Raw genomic sequence first — 21,305 nt, forward strand, 5'->3', positions numbered from 1 at the left:
TTCAGTCCTTAATTTAGTTCTTAAAACTTCATTTTAGCAAATAATGTTCCAGTCTCTGAACACTTAATATCAGATGATGGTTTTTAAAAAGAGTTTCCATGTTCATTTCTATTTCAGTATTTGGTTAATCCAAGTGATCAAGATATACACAAGGCCAAAGGTTAGGATAAAATGCTGAAACACTTTTCTTCTTATGAATATTCATATTATAACTTTTGGAATACATAGTGATCCTCTTGGAGCATTCTACCTTTGCACTAAACACGCTGCAAAATGTATATCTTTAAATGGATAAGGATAGAAAAAGTGATTTATAAGAAATATTCCCAATTATCCAGGGTGAGGCTCACTGTGAATCTTAAGCAGGAAAATAGGGCATAAGAACTAAGGAGATCTGAAAGACTTGACCACTGTTTAAAATTAGATGTCTTCTTTTTATTCCACACCAAGAGAGTTTTAGCACTGAAAATTAATAATTTTAATTGCAGTTCATCACTTTTAGTGAAGAAGTTCATCAAAGTGGTAGAAATACATAGCCTACAATTAAACTGCATCTTATTTCATTCAACTATCCATGGCAGTATAGCCAAGCTCAGCAGAAGCTGCTACATTAACTTGGGCAGCTAGTATATTCTTGCTTTCTAATGCTATAGACAGAACACCGAGCACCACTCCCTCACAAGCCCTTTTGACTGCAAGTTAGACCCATTACTGGTTAGAATCCACATAACCATTAGTCAGCATATTAGTGACAACTGAATTCTGATTACACTATATATCTAAACTAAAGACAAAATATTGTATACTAGTACTGGTTAGATAAAATAATAATTTTAGTTTTCAGAAGGATATGTAATGTGAAAAAGCAGCCAAAACATATGTACGAATTTTCTAGTTAGAGAATTCTTCTTAAAAAAAAGTTCTTGAGTCTGCCTGCAAGCACTTTTGCTCTCAGCTTTGAACACAGCAACATCCATGAAAAAAGTTGTAGTTGTTCAATGTCCATTTAGGAAATAGAATTGGAGAAAATGGAATGTTATGCTCTTATATCCTGTTGAGTTTCAACTCTATAATGAAAACCTCACTCCACAATATAAACCAACACCAGGAAGAACAACAGACAGTCAAAACCTGTACACAAACATTTTAAAAGAATGTGAGATAAGAATTTATTCTTTATTCCAATACTGGCATTATTTCAGAAGGTTTTAACAACAGTCTACATTTGGCAGAAGCTTTGCATGATTTTCATATTTTACTTGCATCAAATTTTGGCACCAAGTAAGTTCTGGGAAAACATTATTTCTTTTCTACTGAATCTGACACTTTAGCGATATTCTATTAGACCACAATACAAAATTGAAGCAACAGTTGGAAAATTAGAGAGATGCTTGTCAAAGTCTGTTAATATAAGTGAAATTATTATAGCCTACAGCTTTAAACATTGGTGTTTAACATTATAGTTTTCAATTCACACTTAGCATTTAAATATCAATGACCTAATTGGACATCTACCTGCCTTACTGAGCACAGTGAGGAAAGCTGAGTTTTTGTGAACTTGGACTAGAGTCAGTGGGAGTGGTGTATGCCTATCAGTTCTCAGAATCCTCAGCAGGCATATTCTTGAGTACCTAACGTGGACAAGTATCTAATTCTAAGCCTTGGGGTCTGAAGGACATTTAAATATGTTTCTGCTTAAAAATGACACATTGAATAACAATGACTAAGATCTACAGATGCAAATAAACTACCAGGTCATGTTGAATAGATAAATATTGGAAGATTTGCTCTAGGACTGAAGTCCTCACATGAACAATATTCTGCAGATGATGAAATGATTCTTTGCCAACAGACACCAGATGGCTGTTAAATGACAGATGAGGGTCTACATTTGATAGAGTCAACAAAACAGGTTGTGTCACATTTACAGCTAGTAATCCATATGCATGTTTCCAAGATTAAGCACTGCGTGATGATTATGAGAGTTAGCTCAAAACACTACAGCTTTCAAGATTTACCTTGCCTCAACACTTTGCTAACTGAAACAGTAACATCTACCTTTGAGTGGTAAATGCAAATAGTTTCACCTGTGTTAAGGAAATCTGAGGATCTGATTAGAAAAAGCTCATTCTTTTTGGAGAACATTAATCTCTCAATAAAATAGGATAAGAGAATCCTATTGACTCACAGAAGAATTGATGAGTGAGCAACATTTTTTCTGTGTTTGGTGGTTAGAATAATACTGACACGCAACTATAATCCTAGATCCTTTAATTCTGCAGTACAGAGTTCAGCAGATTTGATACCTCATAAGCTGTAAATAAAAGAAATCAGAAAAAATATTTTCATTATAGAGTAACTATAATAATGCATGCAGGTATTTATGGAGAGAAAAAAAAACAAAACAAAACAAAAAAAAAAACAACAAAGAATCAGCCTCAATTTTGTTATCTAACAACATTCTATCTCACAACAGTAGGAGAAATTATCTAGGAAAATACATCATAATGCTGTAAGACACACAATCTCATCTTTGATACAAGTTCTTTTACAGAAATCCAACCCAGTAAAGATCAGAAATGAACTGACGAAAGTCAAGGCAGTATTTTCCCAATATGGGATAAAATATATCTAATTTTTACTTGTTTCTCACCAGTAGAGAATTATAAATGTTCTTTCTTTTTTTCAGGATTCTGTGTATCATTCTGGGTTTTATATACAAAAGAAATATTTCTCTACCTGAAAAAACAATATATATATATATATACCGTGGCGCACGGTGGAAGAACTGCCGCTTGCAACACTGGGGGTCCGGGTTCGAATCCCCCCTGTGGCACAAGTGGTAGAAGTGCCGCGCTGCTACACAGAGGGCTCGAATTCTGGGGGTTGGACTTGATGATCTCTAAGATCCCTTCCAACTCGCACGATACTATGATACTATGATACTATGATACTATGATATATAAATATATATATACTTTTTTTTTTTTTTTTTTCTAGTTACGTCCTCCACTTTTCTATTTCAGCTAAAAATGTCAACTTGGCAGTGGAAAAAAAAAAATAAAAAAAATAAAAATTGGCATACAGAAATGTTTATGATATTTCAGATTATTATACATTTCCTGCTTCACTGGAAGATCAGAAAGGCTCTTAAAGATGGTTTTAACTGGGGAAAATATATGAATAAATAATCTCTCCTGCCAGAATACTGGCATCTGGACAGGGTTTTGCAACTAATGACAAGGTTGTGCAGCATATGAGTCATACACTGTTTTTTTCCAGTGAAAAGTGTGGGTCACATCTGTTTTCTCTCCAGGTAGGTTTCTGTACTTTAGGTGAAAGCATTCTGAGAACCCTAAGGCTGTAGACTACATATTACTTGTTCTGCTCTGCACCAGTAATCTGCAACGAAACAAAGTAGAGTATCAGGAAGAACTGAAAGATTCTATGAGCTCAGATCCATACTGTATAAGTGAAGGATTCACAGGATAAGTTTCCATTGCATGTTAGTAACAGTCAGAAAATCTTCCATCATCCAAAGAGATTTCAGTGTGATTTCTGAAATCATGGATATGACCAAGAATGTCCTACCACAGCAACACTGATAGTACTCTGATGGGGGCTCAAACAGATGTTTAGTATCACCCTGGTTTGGGATGCTACATGTCTATTTGCTTCTGAAACTCTGCTTTTGAACCTAAAACTGCAGGTGCCTGCCTTAGAAAATGATATGACTCTAGTTTTCTCTACATAAAATTAAAATAATAAAAAAAATCTTTTTGTTACAAATGTTCAATGTTTATGAAGTCAGAAAAGCCTTGGACACAGTCTCTCACAGTATTCCTTAGGGAAACTGGCTGTCTGTGGCCTGGACAGGTATATGCTTCTTTGGGTAAGGAACTGGCTAGAGGGCCGTGCCCAACAGGTAGTGGTTAATGGAGTTAAGTCCAGCTGGTGACCCGTTACAAACGGTTTCTCCCAGGGGTCAGTACTGGTGACCATCTTGTTTACCAACTTTATTGTTGACCTAGATTAGGGGACTGAATGTACCCTCAGTAAGTTTGCAAATGACACCAAGTTGGGAGGTAGTGTCAATCTGCCTGAGGGTAGGGAGGCCCTTCAAAGGGGTCTAGATAAACTGGATTGCTGGGCTGAGGCTAATGGGATGAGGTTCAACAAGGCCAAGTGCCGGGTCCTTCACTTTGGCCACAATAACCCTATGCAAACACTATAGGCTTGGGGCTGAGTTGCTAGATGACTGTGAAGAGGAAAAGGACCTCTTCTTGGGAGTGTTGGTTGATGCTCATCTGAACATGAGCCAACAGCATGAGCATCCTGGCCTGTATTAGAAATAGTGTGGCCATCTTTAGCAGGGAGGTAATCATCCCCTTGTACTCAGCACTGGTGAGACCACATCTCAAGTATTGTGTTCAGTTTTGGGCTCCTCTCTACAAGAAAGACATTGAGGCCCTGGAACATGTCCAGAGAAGGGCAATGAAACTGGTGAGGGGTCTGGGGCACAAGTCTTATGAGGAGTGTCTGAGGGAGCTGGGATTATTTAGTATGGAGGAGAGGAGGCTCAGGGGAGACCTCACTGCACTCTACAAGTTCCTGAAGTGAGGCTGTAATGAGGAGGACATTGGCCTCTTCTCCCAGGCAACAAACATGACCCAAGGAAATGGCCACAAGTTGTGCAAGAGGAGATTTAAATTAGACATAAAGAAAAGCTTCTTCTCCCAGAGAGTGGTCAGGCACTGGAATGGCTGCCCAGGGAAGTGGTGGAGTTGCTGTCCCTGGCACTGTTCAAAAGGTGTCTGGATGAGGAGCTACAAGATATGGTTTACTGGCTTGTGGTAGCAATGGTCATGGGAGGACGACTGGACTAGATGATCTTGTAGGTCCTTTCCAACTTTGTGGTTCTATGATTCTATGAATACTCAACTATTTGATATGTAAAAAATAGCATCAAAATATATATTTCATTGAACACCTGAAAAAGTATGTTCTTGAGAGAAAAGTATAGATAACACAGAAAAAAATATATATATATTCAACAGCAATTACGTCAATATATATCCTTTAATTTTCATGCACCTTTCAGTTTGGTCACTTACTTAAAGAGAATATCAGAAGATTCTGCTACAATAGAAGGCATGTCCATGGTATACAACAATTTATTCCTGATAATCATCAGAAAACTAATAGTAAATTCAGGCTGAGCATTACACCTCACAGATATATACTAGAGCAAAATGTGGTGTTTTGCCAGGTAAATGATTCAAATATTTAGAGGGACAAGAAGTCATCTTCTCCATGCTTTCAATCAAATGCATGAAAAAAGATTTATAGCTATAAGGTCCTTCATTTAGCATTTTCTATGAGAACTGGTCAAGATGTTTTCAGCTGTGAAGGTTTTTGTAGGAGTTTCATAAACTGCAACTTCTTTTAGATCTTTGGAATTTCATTTTACTTTTCCAATTGATTCCAACAAATAATTGGACTGTTACTGAACAATTAGATTGTGTTACAGTGGATGTTTTCTTTTTTCAGAACATTCACCCTCTTCAACTACTTGCAAATTCCTTCATCAGATGTCCAGTAGTAATGCTTAGTCCTATGGTGATATCTCACAAAATAGCTTTTTTACCTGAGTCTTAGAAGCTGGCACAGTTCAAGCAGCACAAATCTTACCTGTGAAGGTTTAGCTGCACATACATTACAGCACTACCATACATAACATTACACGAGCATAACTGTAACACCCACATTCCCATCCAAAGAGATTCAAGAGAACAGCATGCCAGCCACCAAGCTTTCAGGCAGATACACAGCAACTAGAGTATGCTGCAGGGTGTTGCTGAAGTGGACAAGTAGTAGTTACTTCTTGACATATAAGACCATTTTCCTTCAGTTAAATTCTAAAATCAAAATAGTGCTTTTATGTACTTCAAAGTCTATACTGCAGACGCTTCATCTGAGTCTGCAATTAAAGGTTGCTGTTGTCCTTGAGCAACACATAACTTGCTTCATCTGACTGCTTTAACCTTGGAACAGCACTGTGTGTAAAACACAACAAATGACATTTGAATGTACTTTGGCTAGCTGACTTGCATCACAGAAGAGTAAAAAATGGCTTATAGAATAGTACATTAAAATACTCAGTGAAACTTCTTTAGAGCATTATTTAATGTACATCACGTACATTTTGTTAATTGGGTATTATGAAATCGTTCATCTTGACTTTATCTTACTATCAGAGAGCATATGAAAATATGAAATGTCTTGAGTTTGTTCAGTGAATTCCATCAGCTGCAAACCAGTGCTAAAAAAAAAAAAAGAAAAAAAAAAAAAAGTTTGAAGCATACTTCTAAAAAAGGAAAAAATAATAAGTAGTCAAGAAAAGCATAACAAAGGGCTCACTACTCCTATAAGCATCTGAAACGCTGATGTACTATAAATGTTTTAGCAGGTTAGCTACCAAAGGAGGGTAGTTAATACTGCAACTGTCACAACATTAATTATCAACATGATCACAAGGGTTCTTAATTAAGCTCCTCAGCACTTATAAGAGATAATACTTTCAGTTACATTTGATTTGTTCTTCTGGGAAGTTTCTAAGTATCTGACTGAGGGATTAAAGTGAGAACACAGATTTATAAGCTTCTTAAAGTTATGGACTGGATTCAAACTGTGAGTTTTAAAACTAGGAAGTTGGTAAGAATTAGTATCCTAAGGCGCCAGATACACCATGTTTTCCAGTACAAAGTGACTGTTTCCTGACTGATCAATTCAGTGTAGTCTAAGAACTAAATATGAGGTGAGAGAACTTTCTTATTGTTTTTATTGTCTTTTAAATAATGCAGAATCATAGAATCATAGAATAACAGAATGGCCTGGGTTGAAAAGGAACACAGAGATCATTCAGTTTCAAAAATCTTCTGTGGACAGGGTTGCCAACCACTAGACCAGGCTGCCCAGAGCCTGGCCCTGAATGCCTCCAGGGATGGTATCTCACTCCAATTTACAGGAGGAAGAGGATGTTCTTTGGTATATGTATACCCAGCATGAGATTAAGAAACAACTGTTCAAATATTGGTCTGACCAGTTTATTACAAATCTTAAATCAGAAAGATGGCCAAGGTGAGGATGGACAATTTAGGGTGACAGGAAAGGGAAGGTGGGTGATAGAAAAGACAGAAAGAGGCAAGAATTGTGTAAATCAGGGATAGTCACCACCAGGATCCAGCAGTGGTCCTGTTGCAAGACATGGGAAAAAGCGCAGGGAGGAGAGCAGCAGCAGTGTGGCTGGCCTTAGGCAGCAAGCATGTAGCAGGAAGAAGCCACAGAGTAAATCCAGGAGCGGGCAGCAGGACTCAGGTAGCTTGCCCAAGAGAGTCAATCAGCAAGCAGGACTCTCTTGGTTGTGAGGGATCTGATGGCAGACACTGGCTTGTTCTTCAGCATGCATACCTCAGGTTGTGAGGAATCTGTTGTCAGAAACCTCCTGTTCTTTTTCAGCAAATAGGCATCACATTGTGAGGAATCTGATGTCAGGAACCCTCCCTCATGGTCGCTGATCCCTCTTTTATCCTCCCTTTTTCCTACCTATGTGACATCCTTGGTTGCACCCCCTGGGATGGTCATCTTCCTCGAGATAAGCCCACACAAGACTGTTTCCCAGCAGTTTATGTGTCTCTCATTGCCCGTGGCCTTCTGTGTCCTTCAGACAAAGGATTTCTCAACCCTTGACCAGGACTTGCTTGAACTTGTTCACAGAATCACAGAATGACCTGGGTTGGAAGGGACCTCAAGGATCATGAAGCTCCAACCCCCCTGCCTGGCAGGGCCACCAAACTTCCATGTTTACTAGATCAGGTTGCCTGGGGCCCCATCCAACCTGGCCTTGAACACCTCCAGGGACAGGGCATCCACAACCTCCCTGGGCAGCCTGTTCCAGGACCTCACCACTCTCCTAGTAAAGAACTCTTCTTGTTCATCTGTATCCTTCAGCAAGCTTTGAGTCAATGGTATAAAAGAGTTGTCTCTTACAGATGGGGAATCCACCTCTCTGGGCAACTTGTTTGAGTGTGTCACCACCCTCTAAGTGAAAAACTTCTTAATATCTCACCTAAACCTCCTGTATTAGCTTAAAACCATTCCTCCTTATGCTATCACTATCCACCCATGAAAACAGTAGTTCCCACTCCTGATTATACACTCCTTCCAAGTACTGGAAGGCCACCATGAGGTCTCCTTACAGACTTCTTTTTTCCAAGCTAAACAAGCCCAGTTCCCTCAACCTTTCCTCATAGGAGAGGTGCTCCAGCCCTCTGATTATCTTAGTGGCCCCCTTCTGAACCTCTTCCAAGAGCTCCATGTCTTTCTTGCGTTGGAGGCCTCAGGCCTTGTAAGAGGCCATGCTTTTGTAATATTGCCTCAAAGTATGCTGAGGATGGACAAGTCCAAGCAAGTCCTGGGCAAGACTTGAGAAATCCTTTGTCTCAGGGACACAGATGGACAGGGCCAGGGACAATGAGAGAGAGATAAGCTGCAGATGAATGGCCGTGAAGTGTTCTTCTGTGTGGGCTTATCTCGAGGAAGATGGCCATCACAGGGGGTGCTGCACATGACTCTTACCCAAGCACCCAGGAAAGTTATGTAGACAGGAAAAAGGAGGATAAAAGAGAGATCAGCAATCATGAAGTTAGGTTTTCTGACATCAGATTCCTCACAACGTGAACAAGAAGGTTTTATGACATCAGATTCCTCACAACCTGACACTGGCATGCTGAAGAAGATGCCTGCATGTAGAAGAACAAGAAAGATATCTGGCTTCAGATATCTCGCTGCTGTTCTGCTGCTGCCAATGGACTTCCCTCCTGGGCCTGCTGCATGAGACCCTCCTGCTTCCTCCACCACCTGCTCTGCACTGACCGGCTTGCTGCTTGTTGCCAGCCACTCTACTGCTGCTCCCTTCTGCCGCTGCTCTCCTCTGTGCTTTTGCCTTGGACCAACAGAACACTGTGTGATGGGACACTGCTGCATCCAGGTGGTGACTATCCCTGCTTTACACAATTCTTGCTTTCTTCCTACCTTTCCCCTCCCCATCACCCTAATTCTAGGTAGTTGCCACTCTCCCTTCCCCATCTTCTCGGTTGATTATCATTTGTCATAAACTGGTCGGACCAACATTTAAAGAGCTGTTTCTTAATCTCACACCGGGTATATCAAAGAACCTTGCCGCCCTCCTATAAATTGGAACAAGACAGGCCTGAATGCAGTACTCCAGATGGGCCAACACAAGAGCTGTTTTTATTTTGACTCAGGAAGGACAGGTTTGCTTTTTTTTCCTCCCTTCATTTTTATTTATTTATTTATTTATTTTTTCTGGGTTAACAGTTCTGCACAGAAATTTATTTCTGATTGTTTCCCATGTACTAGAAGTAGTTTTAATTAATTTATTGTTTATTATTGCAGACAACATTAATACTTAAGAAGCTTGGAAAAAAACAAAAACAAAAAAACAAAAGCAAACAAAAAACCATGAGATCTGTTGGGAAAAGGAATGAAAAAGCAAATAGAAAAAGTGAGTTCTAAAGTTCAGAAATTTGTACTTATTTACTACTTATGCAGCAAATTGTGAATTAAAAGACTGTAATTATGTAATTCACCACAAACAAAAATCGTCTACTCCTATTTCCTAATCATATAAGCATTTGTAAATCAAAACCTTTGAAACTTGGGAAAATTCATAATAAAATACATTATGCTAGAAAAGTAATGTCATTAGATGCTGGAGGGAGACCAATACCAGATATTTTTCTTTACTTTAGCAAATGTGAGTATTCAAAAGGGGGAAAAAAAAGAAACAAAAAACCAACAACCCAGCTCTTTAAGCTTAGCCACTCCATTTTAATCTAAGAAGTCATTCTAGCTTGTACATATTTACATATGTGTAGAAATATCATTTTAAAAGAAGGTAAATACAGTGACAGCATCTGTGGAAATTATTCCCAGGTGTAGGTATATGTATCATGACATTTGTGTGTATAATTTAAAGATATAGTATTTATTTACTATGCTAGATTGAATAAATGTAATATAGTAGTTAATACTGTAAATACTGTAGTTTTATTACAGTTGCAAGACCTGTATAAATAAATAATCAAGCACAGAGCTTTATGACTGCATGCGGATATTGCTCTGTAGGCTCAAGCAGTTCATTGCTTTAACTACTTTTTAAAATAAAACCTGAGAATAACAGAGAATCCTTGCCTGAAACTATTAAAATGTTAGAAATGATTTATGTTCTCCTGCTCCATTAAATATTTTATTTCCACTCCTTATAAATATCATATTATTGCATATAATTTTTTTTACTTTTTTTTTTTTTTTTTTTTTTTTTTTTTTTTAATCCATAAAAAGTGATAATTAAGAGAAACTGTATTTGAAAAAAGTTGAAGGCATTTAATTCTTGGAGTGGGTAAAAGAAGAAAATGTATATCTGTATTCTTGAATTTGTGGTGATTTGACACAATTGGTTCTAGCCTTTTTATTTACATACTATCACAGAACTTGAGACTGAAAGGTACTGCTGTACATTTTGGGAGCCTAAGATAAAATGTTAATTATTGGAATAAGTTCAAAAGAAGCTAGTTTGTGAATATGAATATCTGAGAAATAGTTTCTGGTTTTAAAATCAAATACTCTTTTGCTACTATTGCACACCTTGTTACATACACTGTTTACTTTCAATAGCATTTAAAAGTATGTCAAAAATATGGGAATATGACCCTAGTGTTATAGAGCAGGACAAAGTCAAATGCCAGTTATGCTACCTGCAACCAAAAATCTCAAATCTACTAAACAGGAAGCTGACAGCTTGAATTGCACAAGATGCCGATCTGGTGGTAGCACAAACTACTTGACACTGTAAAGAAATGTCACTGACAGTCCTGTTCTTTGATAACAGTGTTATAAATTAAAAAGGCAGAATGAACTTTAATGCCACAATGCCCTTGCTCCTTGAATGATGTGATTAACTGGCTCTGGGTCTTTTTTCGTCTTTATTTTTTGTTATTGGCTATTGTGTACTCCATCTGCTTATAGATTATCTGTGAATAATTTATTTATGTGATCTAAGTCATTTACTAAAACAGGTGATTGCATACAGACTAAGTTATATTTAAGACTTTCTCTCTGTGAGTTTCTTCTGGAGGATGTTTCTTTATTCCTTTTCTCTCTAGTTACAAAAAACGATAAAACAAGTATTTAACTTGATTCACAAATAAAAAAAAACATTTTTCATTGAAAAAAAAAAAAATCAGGATGTGATTTCATGTGAAGTGAAGATTAAGTTCTGTTTTGTCTTTTATCACCACTGATTGTTTGACTTTTACCTTACAGAACACCATAGCAATGATGCAGTGCTGGAGAAAGTTAACTATATATAGACTTGATTCTGAAATATTCCCTGAATCAAAATTCCCTTTAAATTTATGCTGCTTACAATCAAGACAATTAAAATAAATAAATAAATAAATGATAATGATAGTAATTGACTAATAAATATAATGTTCTTACTTTCAGAGAAATTTGAAATTTAATATTAAAGTATTAAGATTTAATATATTCAGGATTCCTTCTTGCTTTTGTCCAAGAAGTGCATATCTAAGTAGACAAAAGCAGAGATGTATAAAAGAAAGGGAAAGTAAAGGTGCACTCCTGCCCTGCATGCTGAGTTTCAGTAGGCTTCTAGGATTATTTTTAAACTGCCTCCTGAAGTTTCATGCTGCATGAAGGGCTACTTCACCTTTTTTTTACAATATATCTTTTTCCACATCATTTATTTATTTTTTATTTCTTTACCCTCCTCACAGTACTTTGGGATTTCTGGAAAGGTTTTTGGTCTAAGAGAAAGTGAGAAAGGATCAGGAAAAACTGTGTTACTGTGCTCTGGTCATCAGAACGTTGGAGCATGCAAAATGAAACAATATTTGGTAATTATTGGCCAGAGGAATTATGCTTTTTAGTAGATGTCTGAGAAAACAAATGATAATTCTTTTCTTACATTCCATTCCATCTTCTGAAGAAATAAATTTTCAGAAATAGAGGTAGGAGACATTCAATATTTTCTGAGCAACAAATTATGAGAAGTGATGGGGAAACACAAAAATATGACACAGAAACATATGAAAACATGATGAACACAATACATTATTTCTTCATATATCTCCAAGACTAAAGGATAGCTCTCATGGATTTTGCTGCAATTTTCAACTCAGAACAACTGCTCCTGGATTGCCTATCACTTAAATTTTAGATCACATTTTCTGGGTTTTTAAATGAACACACACATTGTAAGCACACTTATATTTGTTTGAAAGCTAGGGAAAGTTTGTAGCCAGCAACATTTTGCTAACAGTTTAGTTAATCTTCATTCAAGGCTTTCTGAAATGGCTCTTCCAGCCAAGATACTTCAAGTTAAAACAAAGTTGTAAACAAAGAGATTTTGTTTGTTTGCTTATTTTATTTCTGATTAAAATGTTGTCCAGGTCTTTTGAAAATGCTAGCCTTGCTAAGAAAATAAGTCAGCAAATATTTTTATTTCAATATAAGAAGCACTATGGAATTGGGAAGACATACTTGCACCTGCACATCTTTTATTTTTGTTGTATATTCTCTTCTTATATATGCTTTCATATGTGTTGTTTGTTTGCTTGTTTGTTTTTTGTAATGCTATTATACTGTTGTGTATATTTTGTATTACTATTATACTATATACCTTAATATGTATATCTTAATATTAATATGTATATATCTATATGTTGTTACATAGATTAGATATTGAATGTAATTAAACATAGATTTTTAGATTTTATGATAAATTTAACAACTTTGTCTTCAAGCCTTGTTTATTCTATCAAAGCTGAAAGAAAATATCATAAATTCTGTGTGCTGTAGAACAAATAAGCAAATTTAGATGATTCTTTCTAATGTAATACCACTTAAAATAAACAACAACAACAACAACAATTACTTTCATTTTAATACACTGTAAACTAGTTAACTGACTAAGTTTTTTGTCACTTTCTCCAAAACCTGTGTAAAAATATAGAAAAAGACATTTTGAAGTATAACTTCTACTACAGGAGTTAGGATTACAAAGAGCTGCATTTTATTCACCTTATATTTATTAGGCTTATATTTAAATTATTTTATCCAATTGTCAGTGTTTGTAATTATCAGTTCAGTGTTAAAAAATGTATATTAAGTAGTTTGGAAAGTGAAGGTATATTTTTCTTAGTGATAACTTTTCTGGACACTGTGAAAGAACTGAGAATCATTCCTTGTCCACTTCTTACACAGAAGTTCCTCTCAAGAGCAGTGCCTTCATCATTCCATCAAATCTTTACTTTCTGTCACCAACAGATATTTTCCTGGAGGTAAAGATCAAATATTTATGAGGTCTCTTAAGTCATAAAACTCTTAAGTGTTCTTAAAATTTCATCAGTCCTTCATCCTTAAAAATTAAAATAAAATAGAATATAAATTAATTACTGATCATCTACCTTGTTTTAACTAGGACAGAAAGCAGGGCAAAAACTGAGTAAGACCACAATGAAAGCTATTATTGGATGTGGCTGCAGTGCACAAATTTACTGAGACCTGACCATTTGCTCAGACAACAAGGTAATGAATGCCAAAATCCAGGAAAAGTGCCTAAAATTGAATTACTCATGTTTTATAATCTAGATAACAATTATAATAGTAAGTAAATGGCATAACATTAAGTGGTCTGTTTATTCTCTCTGGCAAAATAAATAGAAGAAAGAAGCTGTGTCATCACCCGATTTTCAATATAAGATTCACACTTGCCTTCCAGATATGAAATGCTATTGATTATGTTGTGATGCAGGGTGATGATGGTGGCTGCTCCGATACTGATGGCGGTGGTAATAATTTTTATACTATGGAAAAAAAAATAAAAAAATAAAGAGCAATAGGGACACCTACTGGTTTGTTTATATATCTACTGTGTTTGTAATCCTAAATTAACAAATCTACTGGGAAAATTCATAAATATTTATCTATAGATTGAGCTCCATGAATGCAGAAAAAGGGTGATAACTCTCTTCTTCACAGTAAACTCAGCACTGTCTTTATAAGTAAGTTCTTCCTCAAATTCCAATTGATTGAACATGTTACATGAGGTCTGCTCTGAATTTAATGCTTTATTTATTTCAATATTAATAAATTAAAATTTATTTTACTATGTTGGTCCATGACGTCAGAGCTGGATGTTAGTGGCATGGCAGGATAGGTGAAAATTTGTCACCAGTGCATCATTACGTGTTGCTGTGTGACAGATGGTGGCAGAGAGGCAGTCTGACAGAACGGTGTCTTGCATGGAAGGGCATATGCAACAAAGGGGTGGAACTGAATTCCTCCACTGACATTCACTAAAAGTTTCTAGAGACTAAACAGTGGATGTGAGCACAGTAAGTCGGAGTGTGGTGGGTTTCAGTAATGGCAACAGAGACAGTGGGTCACCTCAACTAGTGCAAATTTTTATGAGCATGACATGGTCTCTTATTCTTTACTGGTGAAAACAAACATCTAATAGTGGTGACTGTGGAAAAACAGTGTTTTGTAGCTGAGAATTTCCTTTGAAAAAAATAGTGTCATTGTACTCTTTTGATCTATTGTAGTTTCCATTGAAATAAATAGGAAGCACAACATTCAGAGTCACCTGCATTTTAAACTCAAGAGTTTTTAATGAAGTGTGATTTCATATTAAGAGACTGTCATTATTTTACTAAGTGTCATTCAGTCCATGTTTCTTCTACATATAATTTAAATGCCAAGAGACAAAGTTGTTATCTACAGTGTGGGATAAATTCATTACAGTGTCTAGGGACTCCTTCAGATTCCTAATGCAGCATCTTCAGCTATTGCTTTAAGTTGTCATAGTAATGGTCAAATGTGGTACTCCCTTTAATAGCTGGAAAAGATAATATTCTTAAATACTTACTTCCTACTATTTTTTTTTAATTATTTATTTATTTATTTTTCCTTGGTGCTATTAGTTCTTGAGAAGCAGTATTCAAATTCTAAACTGGTAGCTTTTTGAAAGTTGTGGATAGATTTCCAAATTAATTAATAACTTTCCTTTGACACACAAAATTTGATCGTACCTCTCTATTTTTGTTTTATCAAGGTCAAGGACAAAAACAATTTTCTTCACTTTAGTTAGCTACATGTCTGTTATTTAATTAAAAACAAAAACTGACTATATACTAATTATGATTCAGAGTATTTCCCATAGGGAGTTGAGGCAAGAATCTGATGTAATACTGTGTGACAGCTGGCTGCTACTCCTTTCTTATTATTGACGTCAGTTCTCAAGATGGTCAACACCACAATTTGCTTTATCAAGGGGGAAAATACAGCACTGAAAAAAATTGGAGAACAGGTAATATCATCATCATAGTATCATAGTATCATAGTATCATGCGAGTTGGAAGGGACCTTAGAGATCATCGAGTCCAACTCCCGGGTTTCGAGCCCCCTGTGTAGCGAAGCGGCACTTCTACCCCTGCGCCACAGGGGGGGGATTCGAACCCGGGCCCTCCAGTGCCGCAGGCAGCAGCTTAAACCACTGCGCCACTCCTTTAAATGATTACTGTTCTAGATCTTCAACGGGGATAACTGAATTTAGTATGAAATATTGCAATTCATTGTAATAGTAAGGAACAAAGGGAGCTAGTTACTCACTTGTGGAACTCTTATTGTGAAAAGATTCAATTATCTATGAAATTATTTTATGACGAATGTATTTGTGTATATTTTCATTATTTTATACAATATATGTATACGTTTGCTTTGACTAAAGCAGTGTTATAAACAACACCTTTTCTAAACTACAATATATTTATCTCAGTGTAATAAATTATTTCAGAAAATGACACATAATATCAGTTTGAATTTGACCTAAGATAATTTTAGAAAACCATGCTTTCTATTGTATTAGGTACAAACAAGAGGAAGGCAGGTAAAATTGATAGGTGAATGAAAGCTAGTATATGTTTAATAAATTCCCAGCTTATGAAATTATATGATTTCATTGAGCTTAAAATATTTGTGAACACTTTGTGCCTGATAAAGGTGATGAAATGAAAACAAATTTCAGGAGACTTCCTTCTTGTATAATTTTAATTATATAATTTTGGAATTATGTGTAATTCCAAATGCCTTAGAAATGGAGTAGACAAGCACACACAGGCAAATTTCTATACACGCTGTACTGTAGAGCCATACCAAGGAATGTTGCAGGATTCCCACAGAGGTAGATCAATGTAAGAACAGATTCTATTAAATATTAGGACGTAACTGAAAAAGAACTACTGGGATTTACAATGCATCTGACTAAATTATATTTCTCTCAGCTACTTTCAAATGCCCCGTCCTGACTTTTATTTCAGATGGCAAATGGTTTTACACAGAAATATGTAGGAGTCAGTTGCATAGTTAAGAAAATTTTCATGATGATTCACTGGAAAAAAAATTGAAATAACCATGAACTCACCATAAAAAAAGGGCAAACCATGATTAGGGGAAGGAGTACTCGCCTTTGAAAACTTCAAAAGGAAAATAGAATCTAATGATGAAAAATAATTCTTAAAGAAATATTCTTATTCAGGTTTATCATTTTCTGTAAAACATAATGTTTACTGGAAATTGTAAAGTGTATCTGTGATAGAAATTATAAGATTTATTAAGGCTAAGTCTGCACTAGAAAATTTAATGTTCCTTAAGTTTTACTGGTTGGGAACTTCCTCACATCAATACAATTGAGCCCTTTTATCTTCTGTAGCTGCACAAATCCTGGCCTATGCAATCTCACAAGTGACCTAACTGACTAAGAGTTCATTCTGAAAATTGAACAGCATGGATGTTCAGATTCACTTGTTATGAATGGCACCCAGCAATGTAAATTTAACAGTACACACTACTTCTCCTTCTGTCCTTTAGTTCTTACATTACTAGAATTATTGCAGTATGTCTGAAGATGTAAAGCATGAAGAATGATACCTATTCTAATCATGCTTTGGTAAAAATCTTGGAATAAAACATGTATGAACCAAAGAACCTAAAGGAAGATGGGAAAGAACTACTCTATGACACATCTGTTGGTGTTATATCTCAGATTTTGAAAACCAAAATTATAAAAACTTACAAAGTTAAAAATTCTTATATCATCTTGAATATCAAATGAAGTAATAAAGTGTATAAATCAGTATCATATCTCTAATATTTTATCTATTGTTAAAAAGATCTCAAAGCACATCAGTGAAAAAATATATGCCCTAGAAAATATATGACACAAACACAGTGCATCAAAACTACCATTATTATTAAATATTAAGTATTATTTTCTTTTAATCATATGACAGATTTACAAAGGATGTATAGCACCATAACTTTAAAGCTAACTCTTTCAAGATGGTCTACAAGATTTTGTTACCAAAGTTTCTGACTACCACAACTCAAGATTTTTGTGACAGTTCTAATATGCGTATGTTGGCTATGAGGAAGCTCTAGAAAAGTCTCCTCTAACAACAACATCTTGATTAAACAAGCCCAGAACGTATGGCTGCATACAACTCCCAGAGCTCATCTGTCTGTGTATCTTTCTCATTTTCCTTTTCCAAGCACTGATTTATACAACAAAAAACAAACAACATCAACAAAATTAAAGGAAGCTAAAGGGTGCTTGATTCTATATAGGTTTTATTGGTTGTTTTATTTACAGTAAGATTGTAATGTTCCTTTTTTTTTTTTTGATCTTAAAATGGAAATTTGATTAAGGTAAAAAGATTGTGGCTAATTACTAGTACTTAGTGAAAAAAGTACAAGAAAACCACACAAAAATGAAATTCATTGGTTTTAGAGCAGGAGATCTAGGGATACTGAAATACTGAAAAAACATATTAGATAGCTGAACATACAAACAGAGAGTTTATTTTTTAATTTATTTTAAATATCACCAGAAACCCCTCCCACAAATTTAACACACTTCTACTGTAATTCTGATGCATACATTTTCCTGAAAGGCTCAGATTGTTTTAATAGAAAAAATAAAATATTACCTATTAATTTATACATTTTCTTCCTATAAAAATACAGCAAAAATCTTATAGCTGCAGTTTAAAAAGCTTTTAAGGACACTATAACTCTAATCAATGTCACAGTGAATAAGTTCTCAATTTCTTATCATGTTCTTCATCCTTTTACATGTAACGGAGACACAAGAAACACAAAGGATTGACAAATAGATGCTGCCTCCAAGGGAAATGAATGCTGTATTTTAAAGTGTTTGAACAATTTCCAGAACTACTGGATAAAATGCATGTAAATGATGTTAGGATATTTTACTTTATTGTAATTTCATTTCAATACAAGGGAAGTGGGTGAAAAGCATGTATTTGCTGCGTAAAGTTGAACATAATGTTCTTACAGCATTGTTTTAAGCATAAGATCATGTGCCAATTACTGCCAACAAACATTTCTAAATTATTAGTTTCTCACAGAGAATTTTTATTGCTCTTTAGGTGCTAGTCTGCATTATATCTGTAATAGATGTTAAAAATCGTGTCAAATAAAGATCATTACTTCTAAGCCACAAATATTGCTAACAAGAAAATATAGTTTACTTAACTGACTTCATCCTAATTAAATGCCTAGTTTTAACTCAGCTTCGTTTCTACTCAACTCTGCATGTAAAAATAAAGTCAAAGAATGCCATAGAAGCAAGCAGCAATACCTGAAGCCTGGAGCATTTCACAATGCAGGTAATGGTGACTATTAAAAATAAAGATGCAGCTGTCACTTGAAGAATGTCCTCAATTTTTGAGACTTCAACTATGTACTTCATGTAGCCTCACAAACTTACCATATGGTTACCTCTTGGGGCTTGTCTACACAAATTCATTTCACGAAAACTGAGATGCACTGAAGCAAAAGCTGCAGTGTAACTGCTCTGATGCAATTGCATCTGAGATAAGTGCCAAAGCATGCTACTTCTCAAATTATTATTTCTACATGAGGGAAATTTATCTCAAAGCACGTGCTCAACCACATTAGTTATGTCCCTATGTTTTTGCAACTTCTGACTTGCCCTATCCACCCTGACATTGTTCATCCAGCAGAAAAGGAAAGGTTATATATATGGGTGTATATATATAAAATGATTAAAATTGTATTCCTGTTCACTGTTCATGATCAATGCCTCACAATTCATAAAAGATAATAAAACTTCTTTATACTGTTCCAGAACTCAGTTCCAGCAATCTAGAGGGTTTCCACTGTAAAAACAGGAAAGAAAAATGTCTAGGCATTTGTTTTTATTTTATGTGTAATTCTAATACCATGCATGCTGAAGTCTTGTACTCGGTATTTGTGTAACAAACAAGCCTGTCTAATGAAAAAGTAAACAATTGTGTGACAGCTGTATGGTGTACTTTCAGGAAACTTTCGGGAAAGATTTTATAGGCAGCTAGGCATTATCTAGGATCAGAAATCAATATGGGGAATGTAAGAAAAAAAAAAATGGAGTACTCTGCTGAAATCTGAAAGGCAGAAGGAGAACAATGGCACTATACAATGACTTACTTGTCTGTAGGCATATTGTCTTGTATGCTTTTTAGTCCTATCAGTGCTGAAGACTTTGACTACAGAAGTTTGCCTTGTTATACATTAACTGTCATCATGACTTTTAAAATTTAGACCAGAGCATATCAACAAATCGTTGAAGGAGATCAGATCAGTGATCCTTGGGATTTTTTTCCCGGGCTTTCTTCAGCACCACATGATAGGTATCCTCAGTGATTAGTGCTTACAGCCTTTGTATCTTTGTATGTTCACTGACTATTTGGGCCACGAGCTATGTTTCTTACGATTGTACCAAACACTTCAAACTTCCAGTTTTTAAAGCTCAGTATGAGAAATCTCTGAAGGTGAAGGATCACAAACCTTTCAGAATGTATGTTTACATAGTCTCAGATAAACTCCATGCTTATCCAAAGAGTCCATTATGCATTTCATATGCAATGCCATCAAATCTAAAAGAAAATAGTCCTCCTTTCAGAAAAAGAAAACTTCTTTCTCTTTCAATAGCAAACAGTAAGAAGCAAATAAATAAATACATAATTATTTTAAGTCCCTGATTGCACATAATTGTACAAATAAGACATTAACACATGATGTCAGTGATCCAAGTATCACTAGAGAGTGATTAGTTTATTTTCCTGGATCTAGGTAGACTATTTTCATGAGAGGATGCAGTAGCTCCTTCATGTTTGTGATAAAGGAAAACGTGGTGTCTGATCAAATTCATGGTAGACTTCTGTAAGAAAACTCTGAAATGAATAGAATGAAAACAATTCCCCAGCTACAGTGAAGATTCAGGCAGTAGTAAAATATACATCTGTGTTTGCTGACAGGAGCAAAGATATTTGGTACCCCTTGTTAAACATTTTCTCTGTCAGTGTTTGTTTCCATTCTATCTGGCTTGCATGGGTGTCAAAGACTGAACTGAAATGAGAAGAGAAAGAATAGGAAACTTTGAAACATACAGTCCAGATATACTTATTATTCATTATCCTGTTCACCACCTTTTTGTTTTCATCTGTCCTACATCCATCAGTCAGGATCTGCTCATTTGTCACGGTTTACCTAGATTTACCTGTATCCGTGACAGGGCAGCCGCCCCGTAGTGCCTCCCCTCCCTCCCCTCCCGGGGCCCCGGAAAGGAAGGGAAAATAAAACAGTGGCAGCAAACTAAGGAGGAAAACTTATTTTACTAAATATGATATTGGAATACAATGATTGAGGCTAATAAATCGAACAAAACAGAGAGAGAGTCCCCGAAAACCGAGAGGCCTACTGTGAAGTCTAGGCGACACGGCAGGAATTCTTCCCACTCCCTGAGAGTCTGAGAGAGAGAAAGTTCCAGCCTGGGAGTGAGATTATATATGTCCTCCTCCCGTGACTTATCTCTGGCCATGGCGTCCTCTGGGATATGTAGTTCTTCTCCGAGAGCTGAGCACCCGGGACGCTACCATTCTACGGAACTGGAGTATGAATGATCCATACTGCACATGATGTTATGATGTGGAATATTGACAGCAACACCACAAAACTATGACATCATTTAAACTCTGTTCTTTAATAACCAGAGTAAGAATGAATCCTAGTCTCAATATTGATAGGCATATCCTTGCTCCATGAGATGAAACAACAAA

The sequence above is a fragment of the Excalfactoria chinensis genome, chromosome 2 (genome assembly GCF_039878825.1).
Source record: "Excalfactoria chinensis isolate bCotChi1 chromosome 2, bCotChi1.hap2, whole genome shotgun sequence".
NCBI classification, from domain to species: Eukaryota; Metazoa; Chordata; class Aves; order Galliformes; family Phasianidae; genus Excalfactoria; species Excalfactoria chinensis.